The following is a 15380-nucleotide window of genomic DNA, read 5'->3' on the forward strand; positions in this document are numbered from 1 at the left end:
AGATGTTTTACTCACATGTTTGTTGCACCATTCCTGTCGGATCAATATAAAAGGCACAGCGTTGTGTCTGCAAGCCCAGCACTTGAGGCTTGTTTACAGACGATTCCGCAGTGAAAGGAAGCGAACACACAAACGTTCTTCTCCACATGAGCTGGAACTTCATTTAAAATAAATGAAGTATCACACATTCCTAATATTATGATCTGAAGGAAGCTTATGCAGCGACTGTGTTCTTCCACAATATCTTGCTATCTTCTTTCACATGTTTATTTCTGCTTGCTAGTGATCCGAACAGCTCCATGAGTCGGTGAGCGGGGCTACTGAATTACACGTTCTGTAGAGGTGTGTGTTTCACAGCGCGATGATGTAAGAAGGAAGCTCACGATCGTTTTCTGGGCCTGGTGTATAAAAGCTTTTCTTTGACAAACAAGGACGTTTTCAGCTCTGAAACGTACAGGATAATCTTATATTATCATGACATTTTATAAATCAAAAGCTCAAGGGAAAGTTGATTTCTCAATTCATTATCCCTTTAAATTCAAAAGTAAAGAAAATGCAAGAAAGTACAAAAAAGAAAATAAAGCATGCCTTCAAATGAACAATTGCCATATGTTTCCGGCCTTAGTGCACCTTGTCATTATGAAGAATGGTTTAGAAGTGCTCTGATTTGGCAGGCATTTCAGCTCGGCTCGTGTCCGATGAGGCCCCTGCAGATTTTCCTTGATGGATGACTATAAATACCGGAGCCCGTCCATAAACACCCTTCAGCACCGCGGCTCTTCTGACTCACTGAGTTCTTTTAATAGCACGCTCAGCCGAGGGCTGGTGGCTTTGGAACCCCACTTGTTTGATTATCCACTTCACCCAGGTCTGTTTCTTCACATATTTCATACTCGGCACTAAAATGAAGCTTTATGTTTTAAGTTTGTGTGTTTGTCCTATGGCATGCAGTACTGTTAAAAGACCCAGTTTGCTTGAGCTTATCACCAGTTTAAATGAGTTCTACTACTGGATACAATATAAGGCATGTTCTTGCTGGTCAGTCTACTTGCCTGCAACAATAACCAGCGTAACCAAAATTAGACCATCTTACAATTTAAAGCCAACATGAAATCAAAAGCAACCCGTACCTAGAAATGCTGTACCGTAGGTTACAGGAATAAATGAGTTGTGTATGGATAAAAGTAACAGCTAAATTAATATATGTGTAAATAAATACTGTTGATTTAAAAGTTCTCCAAACTGCTCTAAACATGTCTAAACAGTGAATGTTGTTGTCTTCAAAGTCATCAAGTGTCCAAATTTAGAATAGTGATAGTTATTTAAATAGTGAAGCCTATTGTTGTTTTCATGCAGTTAACTTGTACCAACAGCACTCAACAGCTAATTAGATAGTTAGCTGAAATGGAAAATAATATGGCTCCCATCCTATCGTCATAGCAACAAGAACATTGTTTCTAGGTACATGCCAGTAAAGTCAACAAATGCCTTTTTTTCCTCTTTCGTTAATGCTAATTGTTTATCTGTAGAATATCTATCTTTTTAAAATGTCTATCAGTTTGTCTGTCTATCTCTATCATCCATCTATCCTTCCATCCACCCGTTCATCTGTCTGTCCATCTGCCTATCTGCCTATCTGCCTATCTATCTATCTATCTATCTATCTATCTATCTATCTATCTATCTATCTATCTATCTATCTATCTATCTATCTATCTATCTATCTATCTATCTATCTGTCTATCTGTCTGTCTGTCTGTCTGTCTGTCTGTCTGTCTGTCTGTCTGTCTGTCTGTCTGTCTGTCTGTCTGTCTGTCTGTCTGTCTGTCTGTCTGTCATTTTATCTATCTTTTTTATTGCCCATATAATGAGTCAGTGGTTTCATGGTTCTCAAATATTCTTTGTGAATCAACACATGACGTGCCAAGTCAAAGAGAATATTGCATCTACACTGGAGTAAATTATACACAAAAAGCATGAAATGTTCATTTGCATGATTTATTCGTGTAGCATCAGGCAAAAGTTTTCATTTACCGTTTCCACTGCCCTGCTGGTAAACGGTACAATTAGTTTCAAATTATTTTCTAATCTGAAATAACTTCCTTTTTTGGGGGGTTGCTGCCAAGATTAGCTATTATCCTGTGACAGTTTGTTATTCTCAATATTTTGTTCAGTAAACATCCTCACAATTGCAATTTTGAGCCAGATATCTCCGAGTTAAAAGGGGATGATTATGTATGGTGCTTTAGCACACATGAGTGAAAGGGCACGCTCTTCTATTTGATGCTGAGTGCCGTTAGCAAGAAGCTAACGGATCGAAAAGCCTCTTGATGCCGAGTGTAATTATAACACTTCATTGAACCTGGAAAACACACTGAATATCCCTCCAGAGACAGACAGCCTGGGTGAATAAAAACTCACTGCAGACAAATCTCCATTTCAGCATTACTTACATACACCAAACTTCACATTTTATTCCTCGTCTATATTCTGAAGTTTTATCCTGGGGGTTTGTTAATATATCATTCACGAATATATTATTCACAAAACACATTATCTTACCCACTAGGAGTTCTCCTAAATGGCAGTAAAAGTTTTTAGTTACGAGTTTTCTCTTGAAATCTCTTCACAAAGCTGCTGAGAGCTACTTTTACTGAGGAATAGAGAGAAGTTTTAAAGGGGGGGGTGAAACACTCAGTTTCAGTCAATCTCATGTCAATCTTGAGTACCTATAGAGTAGTATTGCATCCTTCATATCCCCGAAAAGTATTTAGTTTTATTATATTTATAAAAGAAATATGGGCTGTTATCGATCTCAGCTAATAGATATGATCCAGAATCATTCGGAGGATGAAACAGAAACGTCCGTCTCTGTGGTATGTACTGTATTTAGTGGCCTGTCAACATTTGTGTGTCTTTACTCTCAGTTTATGAGGACATGATTCGGTTTATGGACTATTGTATGCGACTAAACCTTAGCAGTAGCAAGCAAAACGGTTTTGCACGTCAGACTAGTGTAACGTCATACAGAGAACAGCAAAGTCCGTTAGCGCATTTGAATGACGAAGCACGCGATCGTGTCGTTTACTGATGTTTACTCACGCGACGATAGCCAACAGCACAGACATTTGAAGCAGTTTTACTCACCGACTGCTTCCAAAGCAGGACCGAACCTTTATCATTGAGACCGCTCCGTCAAAAACACACTTCTTGGAGTGTGGAGATCAACTTTGCGATGCGACTGAAGCATCTCTGCGTTCAAATCAGTTCAAATGCAGCGCTGCCTTCCCGGAATGCTGTGCTGAAGCGTTGAAGTCGCTTAATGTCAAAGTGGAGGAATGAAGTGGAGCGCGGCGCGGACTATAACCGACATTAGTGTTCACGGACGACTGGATCTGCAGCTGAGAGCAGTGTTTACGGCCGTGCATTTCCTCTCTCGCTCTATTCACGCGCGCGCGCACCCTACCGGGAGAAGAGCCCGTACGGCCCATACAAGGACCTTCCAGTCTATTGACGTCAAGTAGACCCATACTCGAAAAAAACTCTCCGAAACTTGTGAGAAACCGGAAGGAGTATTTTTGACACAGAAATACTCCATCAAACTTCCAACATAGTTTTTGAAACTTTGTCTATGTTTAGGATGGGAATCCAAGTCTTTAACAGTGTAAAAAGCTCAGTATGCATGAAACAGCATTTCACCCCCTCTTTAAGCTATCTTTAAGCTGTCTAGAGTAAGGGCGGGGTTGACCTTGTTGCTATGGCTGATGTCATCACTCTTAGTAACTATGACCAGTGATTGGCTGAGAGGGGAGTGATCTATGTTAGTGATTTAATTATAGATCTTTTATATATTGAACGCGTTTCATGTTGCTATATTCAAATAAAATGTTTAAAATAAAATGTTGCCATATTCAAACAAAAGATTTTAAAAAGTAGCTGTGTCACTAATTAAACTAGTTTAAGTTCAGCTAATTGACATGTCTTCATATCGAAAATTATTTTTTATAAACTAAGTTTGTGAGGAGCATGTTCAAACTGTCTATCTAATCAGAGAGGAGGTATATAATATAGCCTACACACACCCGGGAGCCGACTCACCTAACGTTGAGACATGAGATTATATTTTTTAAATTAAAGATATATTAATTATCACTATTGCCTCAATGTTGTATAGTGTCTTTGGGGCAGATTGCGGCAACAGCCATTATGATTGTTTGTGATTTGGTCTTAGTGACTTATGAGTCCTCTTGACTAGCCCACTCCTAGTGTTTCATGGATTTAGGAGCTAGTTTTAGCGCCAAAATACTTCGTGAAATACTCTTAAAGCAAAAATTAAGAGTTATAAATTAAGTCATAAAATTAGGACTGACAAGCCCATTATTTTTTAGGAGTTTCTCCTAAATCAAGTTAGGAGCAACTTTTAGCCTTTAGATGTTTTGTGAATACGGACACTGATTTATATTTTTTATATTTTTATTCATAAAAACATGTTTTGTTTTATTTTTGGCTGTTGATAGTATTTTATGATTTATGGAGAAATAAATAAAAAAAGACACAGACGTAACAAAACTTTGAGACAAACTACATTATCCATAATGCTGTTCAGAAAATTCCACCAATCAGAGTCAAAACATGCAAATCACAGCAAAAGATCCCTTTAGCCCCGCACACTTTTCACGATGCTCTCAAAATACTGAAATGTTTGAATATATGTGCATATTTTGTAATAAAATATAAAAATATATAAAAAAATATAAAATATAAACTTTTTATACATAATCAGCATTTGATTAGATGATATGTTTACACATGTAGACATACTATTTCAGGAAACTTTGTCTTAATGTAGAGATTAATTAATAAATAAATAAAAAGTATGGTGATATCTTAATTCTTAAAGACTCGACTGTAAAACACACACACACACACACACACACACACACACACACACACACACACACACACACACACACACACACACACACACACACACACACACACACACACACACACACACACACACACACACACACACACACACACACACACACACACAGGTCTATGTGGTTTACAGGGACTCTCCATAGGCGTAATGGTTTTTATACTGTACAAACCGTATTTTCTATCTCCTTACACTGCCCCTACCCCTAAACCTACCCATCACAGGAAACATTCTGCATTTTTACTTTCTCAAAAAAACATCATTTAGTATGTTTTTAAGGCCATTTGAATTATGAGGACATTTGATATGTCCTCATAAACCACATTTATAGCGTAATACCAGTGTAATACCCATGTAGTTATACAAATTTGTGTCCTCATAAACCACATAAACAGGCTCACACACACACACACACACACACACACACACACACACACACACACACACACACACACACACACACACACACACACACACACACACACACACACACACACACACACACACACACACACACACACACGCTAAAGGTGCATGGCAGGTTGAGGAAATGTGTTTTTGGATACTGACATCCTTGCCTTTAATTTTGCAAAGGCAAAAGAACGAAGAGGAAGAAACAAAGGGTGTTTGATGAAAAATAGGCTTATGACAGCAAGAGAGAGAGGAAAAAAAAAGGAGCTGGTGATGGTGCACAGATGAAAGAAAACAAAGAGCTGGATACGACAAGACAGTGCAAGGCTGCTTCAATCACAGCTGTACGTTAAAATCTCCCAGGACACATTTAAGGGCACTTTACAACCATACGCCTAAAACGTCTCTTTATTTCTCAGCCCCTCGACTTTATTTAACTTGTTAAATCTAAACCAAAAGGCCTTGATTCAGTCCCGTACACTGGGATTTTACACAAATGTCTTGCAATAGGAATAAATAAATATTATGTCTGTGCTTTTGTGACAAATCAGCCAGTTTGTCACGTCCTCCTCGTATTGTTATTAAAGCTCGTCCTGAGTGGCTGCCAGTGGGGAGACATGAAAGAAATTATGAATCTGACAAACACCGTCACAATGCTCTCAATACTTGGCCATCACGCGGCGGATAGGAACGCGCTTCAAAGGAAATGTCAGCAGAGAGCAGGAGAGCGTCGGCAGAGAGGTGACTGACAGCGGCTTACAGCTCCACGACTCAATCAAGTGTGTCAGTGTGACTCGTACACAACGTGAGGAGAAATAAAAGAAGTCTTGTGGCACAGAGATTGAATCAGACCGAAGAGTGTTAGAACAAGAGATAGCTGAAGATATATATGCATCCCATTACATTTTTGTGTTTTATTTTTGAAGTGCATGCTAATATTGCACAACCATTTTCACTAAGGAGGAGGAATTTCGATACTTTTTTAGATGTAGAAAATGCAAGAAAACGTAATGTAGCCTAACATGAACCTAAATTAACCTAAAAGTTAATTAATATTATAAAACAGACAGTTCCTATTCTAATTGGATGCCATTGGTACAAAATGCAAATTAATGCTCATTCTGTGCATTCATATTAATGCATTCCTGTAGATCTAAAGCTAAAGTTCAGCTAAAGTCATGGGTTTGATTCCCAGGGAACACATGAATTAATGAAATACATAACATGAATGCACTATACAGACTTAAGCTGCTTGGATATTGGATACATTTGGCTTTTTTTGAAAATTGGCCTTTTCAGGATTATACTGGAAAATCAAAACAAAAAAAAGGATTACAATGAGATGAATATATCCACTAGAATGCTCCTTGATTAAAAAAAAATAAAAATAAAAAAAAACCTTTTTTCCATGTTTAAGGAGATTTTTAGGCCTTTTCCCCATGAAAGTAACCCATTCACCCTTGCCTAAAATTAAAATAGTGGCTAATTAAAAATTAAAACAGACAATAACTTCTACTAGAGCACACCTTGAAAATAAAATCAAACACTGAACAAGCATTTCTCCAATTTAGCCAGCTAGCTAAAAGTAGCAGCAAATCAACTCGGGATGGCAAAGAATCCGCTGTTCCTTACCGAGAACCACAAACGACACCACAGCGATACGGGACGGCTGATGCTCTCAGCGTGACGAGAGCAGCAGCCATCATTTCCAGCTTAATATTATAATAAACACACTATATTATTTGCCTTATTGTCTGGAATTGTTGATCTCTGGATTACTCTCAAATATGAATATATGAAAATCTTACACCCTTGGAGCCTTGCATACATTCAATTTTTATTCACTTCTTGTGCAAACAACAACAATCCCAAGGCAAAGCCTTCATATCCTCTAATGGATCTTGATTTATCCCTACTGAAAACGAAGCACCAATCAAACACATATTTTGACTATGAAATATTGATTGATTTATTGCTGTTTGAAAGCTAAGTTCAGGAGTAATATGCTCATTTATTTCCACCAAACGTGTGTATAAAGAGCTTCCCTGTTTCAATATTTTTCCCAGCATGCCTTCACCACCCAAAACCAGGGACGTAGGAATTAATTGACAAGTGTGGGGACACATTCAAGACTGGGGTTTTGATTTTCTGCACAAAAATGAGGGCGGTAAAATTGTGTTAATGGTTACTACGCCTCTGCATCTTTATTTTCATTATTGTGTTGAGTTGTGTGCAAAATCCCCTGCACTGAGAACAGGACCCACGGCCACCGCAGGGAATACATTTTCCATGAAAGGGTGTACATGGTCTGCAACAATGCTTATAGGGTAGGTGGTACGAGTATATAAGTAGGTTGTGCGTGTCAAAGTAACCCAAGGTTTCCCAGCAGAACATTGCCCAAAGCATCACACTGCATCCGCCGGCTCGCCTTCTTCCCATAGTGCATCCTGGTGCCATGTGTTCCCACGCACCCGTCCATCCACGGCCATCTACTTCTTGAGCAACTTGAGCACAGGTCGTCTGTTTGATCAGACTGCGCATCAATGAGCCTTGGCTGCCCATGACCCTGTGGCCGGTTCTTCACTGTTCCTTCCTTGGAGCACTTTTGATAGATACTGACCACTGCAGACCGGGAACAGCCCACAAGAGCTGCAGTTTTGGAGATGCTCTGACCCAGTTGTCTAGCCATCACAATTTGGCCCTTGTCAAATTTGCACAAATCCTTACAATTTCTGTGTAATGCCGTATAAAAGTATTAATTTCTTTAAAAAAAAGTAGAATTTTTACCAATAGAATAACTTGAACCGCTAAAATTACCCCTCCATTCAACATCCATTCTAGTACGTAACACACTTTTACATGATTTGATAACTTCCCAATGGATAATGTCAAGTGCCACCCTACATTTTTTGGTTTAATATTCACTCAGAAATACGCAAGATTACTACTACTATCTTATAGATGGCATTTTGGTCCTTACTACAGCATATCCCAAACAAAAGCATTGCTACAACTACACAATCTCCAGCTGCAGCAGTGGGGCACGTTCTTGAAAACTCACACGTACAGTCTGTCCTGATCCTTTCCACTGCATTTACAGAGAGCTGACAGAAGAGCCGCTCTGCTGATAAAGTCCTCCTGCTGTTTATTTCTAATGCAGCACATTACAAAGCTCTATTGAGTCGCTACAGTCAGCGAGCAAACAGACATAAATACACAGACAAATAGACACATAATCAGAAACGCAGAGCTGATTTAACCCAGGCACAGAAGAAAACAGCTGGAGAGAGGTAACTCATCTGCTGTTACTTCAGTACCTGCTTCTGTTAACCTGATCAATTGTAGCTGGGGAAGATATACATTTCATGCAAGTATGAAAATGCAAATACTTGCCCAGTGCATTGAAAGTGCACAACCCGTTGCACATACTTTACATTTTGCTGTTTTTGTGGCTGTGCCCAACCTCAGTACTCATGGTGTCCAGCAAATGTTTGTCACTAAAACAGAAGTATTATTATTAACATTATCATTATTTATTATTAACATGCCAACTCGAGATTCATGACAGTAGCTGATCTGAAAGAGAAAAATAACTCTAGATGAAGCTGTTTACTCTAATATCTACTAATAGTGCTAAAATGAAAATAATATGATGCAACAAAAAATAAAAGATAAATAAAACAAAACATAATAAATACTACTACTACTACTACTACTACTACTACTACTACTACTACTACTACTAATAATAATAATAATAATAATGCACAAATTAATACAATAAAATACATTTACCACGTTAAGGACAAGTTACACATTCACCCTAAAATAAAAATACACACTCAAGTGCAAAAACAATGTACAGTGGAGGTACAGTTTTGCTCTTTGGGGAACAAAATCTATAACTCTACCTTTAAAAGGTACAAAATTGGTCCTTATGGTACAATTATACCGTCGTTTTTTTCTCTCCTTAGAGGTACAAAACCCCAGGTGATGGCCATTTGTACCTTAAAAGGTACAGTTTTGTACTCTTTTTTTAAGAGTGTAGGAATAACAGGTCATTAAAAAATGATATTGTAAATTAAAATCTACATTTACAGTGGAAAAAAACCTAAACAAATCCACTATAGCACTTCTCGTTATTTTGTAATAAGTGAAGCAGTGGGCATTGTCATTTTGCATCTGTATTATTCTCAGAACTAGAGAACATCATTCCTTATTAATCTACAGTTTGCTTGCTCACAGCAGTGGTCATATGAGGAGAAAAGGCCATAAAATATTAAATAGGAAGTTGAAATACAAACTAAATGAGTTTGCTTGTTTATACATCACATTCAGATTGTATCAGTTGCCATGTTTGATTGAAATAAAACACAAGAGTACTATTCCTCCTGCAATTTCCAAGCATTCTTGCAAGGAAGGGAGGGAAACATATAATAACACATCCATTTTCCTTCCTGTCATCTTTTATCTCTAATTTCCTGGAAAACATTAGCTATATGGTTTGGTGGTCGATTTACCAGACGCGGCTCTAGCGTTCTGTTCTCCCTCCAAGCACTAATAGCTTGATTATTCATAACTCCAGTTCGCATCTCTGGGAAAAAATCTCCACATGTAGAAGGAGATGGGGGTGGTTTGAATACTGGCACTGATGTGCCACACACTCATTAAAAAAGGCTGGGAAGGTTAGTGACAGTCGCAGTAAATGGGCCACTCGTCTTCCTTAAACGACAGTCACACGTCTCCTAATGAGGAGGACAAAACATTCCCTGAATGATTATTTGAGCATTTTCAGTTTCATAGAGTAATCACAGGAAATACAGAGAGTATAATTGCTTTGGGGGGAACGAGATTGATTGAGAAGAAAAAATGTGTTGATGAAGTGTGATTGTTAAAGGGAAAATCTGTGGAATTCAGCCTAAAGCATTTAAACATGGGGAAATAGTCAATAGAGTTGAAAGTAGTTTTTACTGTTAATTAAAGCAAGCATTTTTGTTCATTCAATTTATGAAATAAACTAAAGTTGGCAACTAACTAAAATAAGCTGAAGTTCTAAAATTTCTAAATAGAGATAAATAAAACGCAGCGAAAAAAAATCTACTTGAATAATATTTTAAAATAATAACAATACATTTTAAAAATTGAGAACTGAACAACTAAAATAAAAATATATATACACTATATAAAAAAATCCCCAAATCATTTCTCAATCAATCAAACACAACGAAATCGGCACAACACAACGGAAATGCTCCCGACCACGAGGGGGCTCTCGGAGTGGCAAAAACTAAACAATAAAATTACAGTTACATTTTTTCCCCCCCAAAGTTAGTTTATGTCATTGAAGGCAGTTATCATCACGATGATTTTATTTCAAGTGTTCGTTTTTAAAATAAGTTTAGTTTTAGTTAGTTATCTGATGCTATAAAAACGGGGGGGTGTGACGTCATGATTGACAGCTGAGATCGACGTCTTCTCTGAGTGAAGTTGTCACTGAGGCACTAATGGACTTTTATCGGGATTTTTGGGAGCAGATAGGAGCTTTAGCTTTAATTTCTACATTTCCATAATTGTTTATTTCACACCAACATAATTAATTACATTTTACATTTACATTTATGCATTTTGGCAGACGCTTTTATCCAAAGCGACTTACATTGCATTCAATGTACACAATTTTACATCATTGTCAGTTCTTGCTTTCCCTGGGAATCGAACCCATGACCTTGGCGTTGCTAGCGCCACGCTCTACTGGTTGAGCTACAGGAAAGCTGTAATTGTTCTGTGATTCTGTGAGAGTGTGGGCGGGCTTTTGATATCGCGACTGTACTTCCTGCTCTACTTCCCGCGCTCTACTGCACAACTCTGGTCCCAAAATCGCTACTGCGCAGACTCAGTCCCAAGATGTCAGCGCCGTGCAGGCCGCCTGAAAGCTTCAAATGTGGCAAGCGGAAACGGATGATGTCGAGTCGTCCATATTTTTTTACGGTCTATGGTTGAAACATTTAATTTGTATGAATTAAAGTTACTTTTAACATTTAAAAACAGACATGTTAAAATCCCACAGCTTTGTTGTATTCTAAAAAACTGACTCTGTGAACATTTAAACAAAACAATAAAAAAAGTAATTTTAATTCAAAAAATTATACGTTTCAACCACTTGGTGGAATTGGCAGACGTTCCCTTGGGCATCAAGCACCGTGATCGCGAGTAGACGTATTCGAGTATAAATATGCAGCTATAATACATGTAGGTGATTTTGAATTGATATTTCATGTCGATATGCAATGGTTACACACTTAAATCTGATCGTAGTATTTACATCTTTGTAAGACAGGCCAATCTATAGAGCAATCGTGGCAAATGAATGCATTAAACCAAAAACAAAACGTTAAACAAACCACTTCATTAAAACACGGATGAGTAGTCAATTGGTGATGCTGAATAATTTATTTAGCCTTTTTTAAACCCACAGCTCATGTGGAAGAGCATACAAAAAGAGTGTGTACAGACAGCCACCCAAAATAGCCTGTTTAAGGCTAAGTAATTAAGAGAAGGTCGAACATGGTCATGAAACCTTTTAGCATGAGAAAACTTGACTAACATTAAAATGATATGATGATAAAAACATATGATTTTATGTTTATGCCACCAAAATAAGACCTCAATAAATGTTAAAGGTGGGATAAGTGCTATCTGGTAACCGTTGTTGATATTTCAAATCACCAAATGAAACACGCCCCTACCCCTAAAAGGTCCCCCCCCCCCCTATTGTGATAGCTCCGCCCCACACATACGTAACACAGACTATGGCAGAATCTGTGTGTAACTAATCCAGGTCGAATATTCAATGAAAAAGTCACCAACACAAAAACACAAACCGTTCTCATGAACAACTCGACACGAGCCGACAATCCAAATAACGAACATACTACAATTATGACAAGATTAGAGTTATAGCGATCACAAAACACAAACCGTTCTCATCAACAACTCGATAACGTTAGGCTATACAAGCTTGATAGTCCAGCTAACGACATATTACAATTATGTAATGGGTAATTACATACCCATTACGATGGGTAATATAGATGTAAAGAGGAAACAAACATACCGGTATATTAGGAGTATAGTATCTTACCTGTCGAACACATTGTGTGAGCTGACGCTTGAAACCTTGAAACACTGAGGGGATTTAGATGCTCCATACGGTGTGGAAATGAACGGGTCTTTATCATCGCTGAAGTGAACGGCGATACGATCGCAAATGGACAAACAAGTGAACATGACACACGAGCATATTCAAGCAAAAGCAGCATGTATTAGTTCTTTCTTGGCTAATGTCAGTTATGTGTGTCCTGTCTGTGTTTTGAATAATGACACGCACTGAGCCTCTCTTCTCACCATAGACACGCCCCTTACCTGCTGATTGGCTACAAGTTTGTTATTCCACTCGGCCCGAGTCCTTTTTCTAAAACGGTTTTGAAATAACACTTACCCCACCTTTAAGAATAAGGGGTAAGTCTTCATAACAGCAACAACAACAAAAAACCCTGTACCCTGATGCAAAACTACACACACACATACAAACCCAAGAGAACGATACTAGAGCAATTGCTGCTGTCTGTGTGGGTTAATTTGGTGCTTTTGACACAACACAGATGGCCATCAGTCGCCGGTTCAGCAACCATAGAGCTAGTGAGTTGATTTGGGAGGATCTAGTGCTTATGACCGGAATAAAACAGAACATTCCCTTGTGAACACTGAAACTGGACTCTTTACCCATGTTCAGAAGGGAATACTAGCTTAAAGCTTACAGTGCAACCGGAAAAAAAAATGTTTTAAATAGCAAGTGAAACAGTAGACTTTACTCCACAATCCAAACAGTTGTATGCAAGCATATCCATCATACCTGGAGAAATCTATCCATTGACTGCAGCAAGAACGCCATTTCTGCTCATGGAGCCCATTGGTTTTGAGCCAAGACTCTGAAGCTGCAAAAATGAAATCATTGATTAGTTGATGAAGAACAGAAGAACAGAAGAACACACACATTCCCAAAACCTTCACCGGTGACTATCCTAAACCGCGAGGCAGCGGACACTGACAGTTTAAATCCATCTCACATATTTAAGAGCCTATGATAAATCATCGTATACTGGGGAAGCCTCTATTTGCTGATAGGCTGTTCTGGAGCATTACTTTACAAAAGAAGCGCACGATTAATCATTAAGAGATTGTGATCTCTATTCAAACACCCAAGCGATCTTATTCCTAAATCGTATTCAAATCTGTGTTTGTGCGGCTGCTGATCCAGAGAGAGCGTCACAAACAGTTTTTTCAACCACACAGTATCATTAATTCTGTCTTACAATAATTCAAATTATCATAGAAGAACTGGGATGAAAGTTTATAGTTCGGATAAAAATACTGATCTCTACGACAGCGATCAAAATAGAGTAAATCACCTTTTGAAAGTAACTTTATGCTTCACATATTTACATCAATTACACCAGTAGGTGGTGACAAGTGACTGTTAAAAATGAATTTGTCATTGAATCATTCATTCAAGAGATTTGTTCATAAGCGCTGATTCATCCAGTAATGAAACAAGTGAAGTCTTTGAGTGAGTCATTGAATCATTCATTCAAACCGATAAAAAAACGAATGTAATTAATTTAAGATTTTTAAATGCGTTGCAGAAATAAACAATTTGCCAGAACCTCTAGTAAATGACATGCTATTTTGTTTAGTTGCCTATTCAGAATCCGTAGGAGAATCGTGTTCAGAATGAATCAGAAACAAACACAAACAAATATCATGCAAAATGTAGTTAAAATCACAAACAAATGACTCTTATGAGCTAGTTCTTTTTACTGAATTACAAACATACCTCATAACTAGCCCAGTCCGATTCAGGAAAGAAAAGAAAAAACTCTTATGAGTTGGTTCTCCTTTTAGTGAATTTAAAAGCATCCATAAGCGCAAATAAGTTTCCGATTCGGGAACAAATGACTCTTGTGAGCCAGTTGTTATTTAGTTATGTAGTATGTTTTTTATCCACTTAAAGGGTTAGTTCACCCAAAAAAGTTAAATTCTGTCAATAATTACTTACCCTAATGTTGTTCGACACCCGTAAGACCTCCGTTCATCTTCAGAACACAAATGAAGATATTTTTGCTGAAATCCGATGGCTCAGCGATGTCTATGGGTCTTGTTCCTCTCTCGCAATAAAGACGTTGTTAAAATGTTCATCTCAGTACAGTTGCGCTACATTAATTTTATGAATAAACAAGAATAGTTTTTGTGCGCAAAAAAACAAACAAAATAATGACTTATATAGTGATGGGCCGATTTCAAAACAAAGTTTCGAACCAGAGGTATGAATCAGTGTAACGATTCATGATTATATAATTGAAATATATATAATTCATTATTGTTCCGAAGATCAACGGAAGTCTTACGGGTGTCGAACGACATTAGAGTAAGTAATTAATGACAGAATTTTCATTTTTGGGTGAACTAACCCTTTAAAAGATATGGTTCATAAATAATGAAAGTAATTTGTTTGCCAATCAGAATTGTTTTTATTCTTGTGCTGTATGCTTTTTATACTAAAAGGAACCGGCTCATAATAGCGAATCATAATCTTATTTGCTCCGTAAACCGTCTCATGATAAGTCATTTTTCGTGATTTGGACTACATTGATTATGAGGTATGTTAGTAATTCACAACAAGATTTATTTGTGAATCAGACAAGTAATGCGTATGTGGTACGTTTCTGAATACCACAAAAAGAAAAACGGTCCATAAAAGTCATTTTTGGTGGTGGTTGAGGAGATTCCCCTTCTATGTAAAGCGCTTTGAGTGCCTAGAAAAGCGCTTTATAAATGTAATGAATTATAATTAATGAATAATTTTTTTGTGAACCAGACTACACTATAGTGATTGGAAAACATAGCCTACTGTGTTCAGGCCTAAATGATTTTATTGTCTTCGATCAGAAGTTTATGCATACCGTATAAT

General features: G+C 37.6%; 1 non-coding gene across 1 annotated transcript; it reads right to left on the reverse strand.

Annotated features, from left to right (window-relative positions):
• Window positions 1-11050: 11050 nt before the first annotated feature.
• Window positions 11051-11125, reverse strand: trnaa-agc (transfer RNA alanine (anticodon AGC)). The gene has a single exon. It is a non-coding gene; the product is annotated as a tRNA-Ala (tRNA).
• Between the last annotated feature and the right edge of the window lie 4255 nt (window positions 11126-15380).

Source organism: Pseudorasbora parva, chromosome 9, assembly GCF_024679245.1.
Source record: "Pseudorasbora parva isolate DD20220531a chromosome 9, ASM2467924v1, whole genome shotgun sequence".
NCBI classification, from domain to species: domain Eukaryota; kingdom Metazoa; phylum Chordata; class Actinopteri; order Cypriniformes; family Gobionidae; genus Pseudorasbora; species Pseudorasbora parva.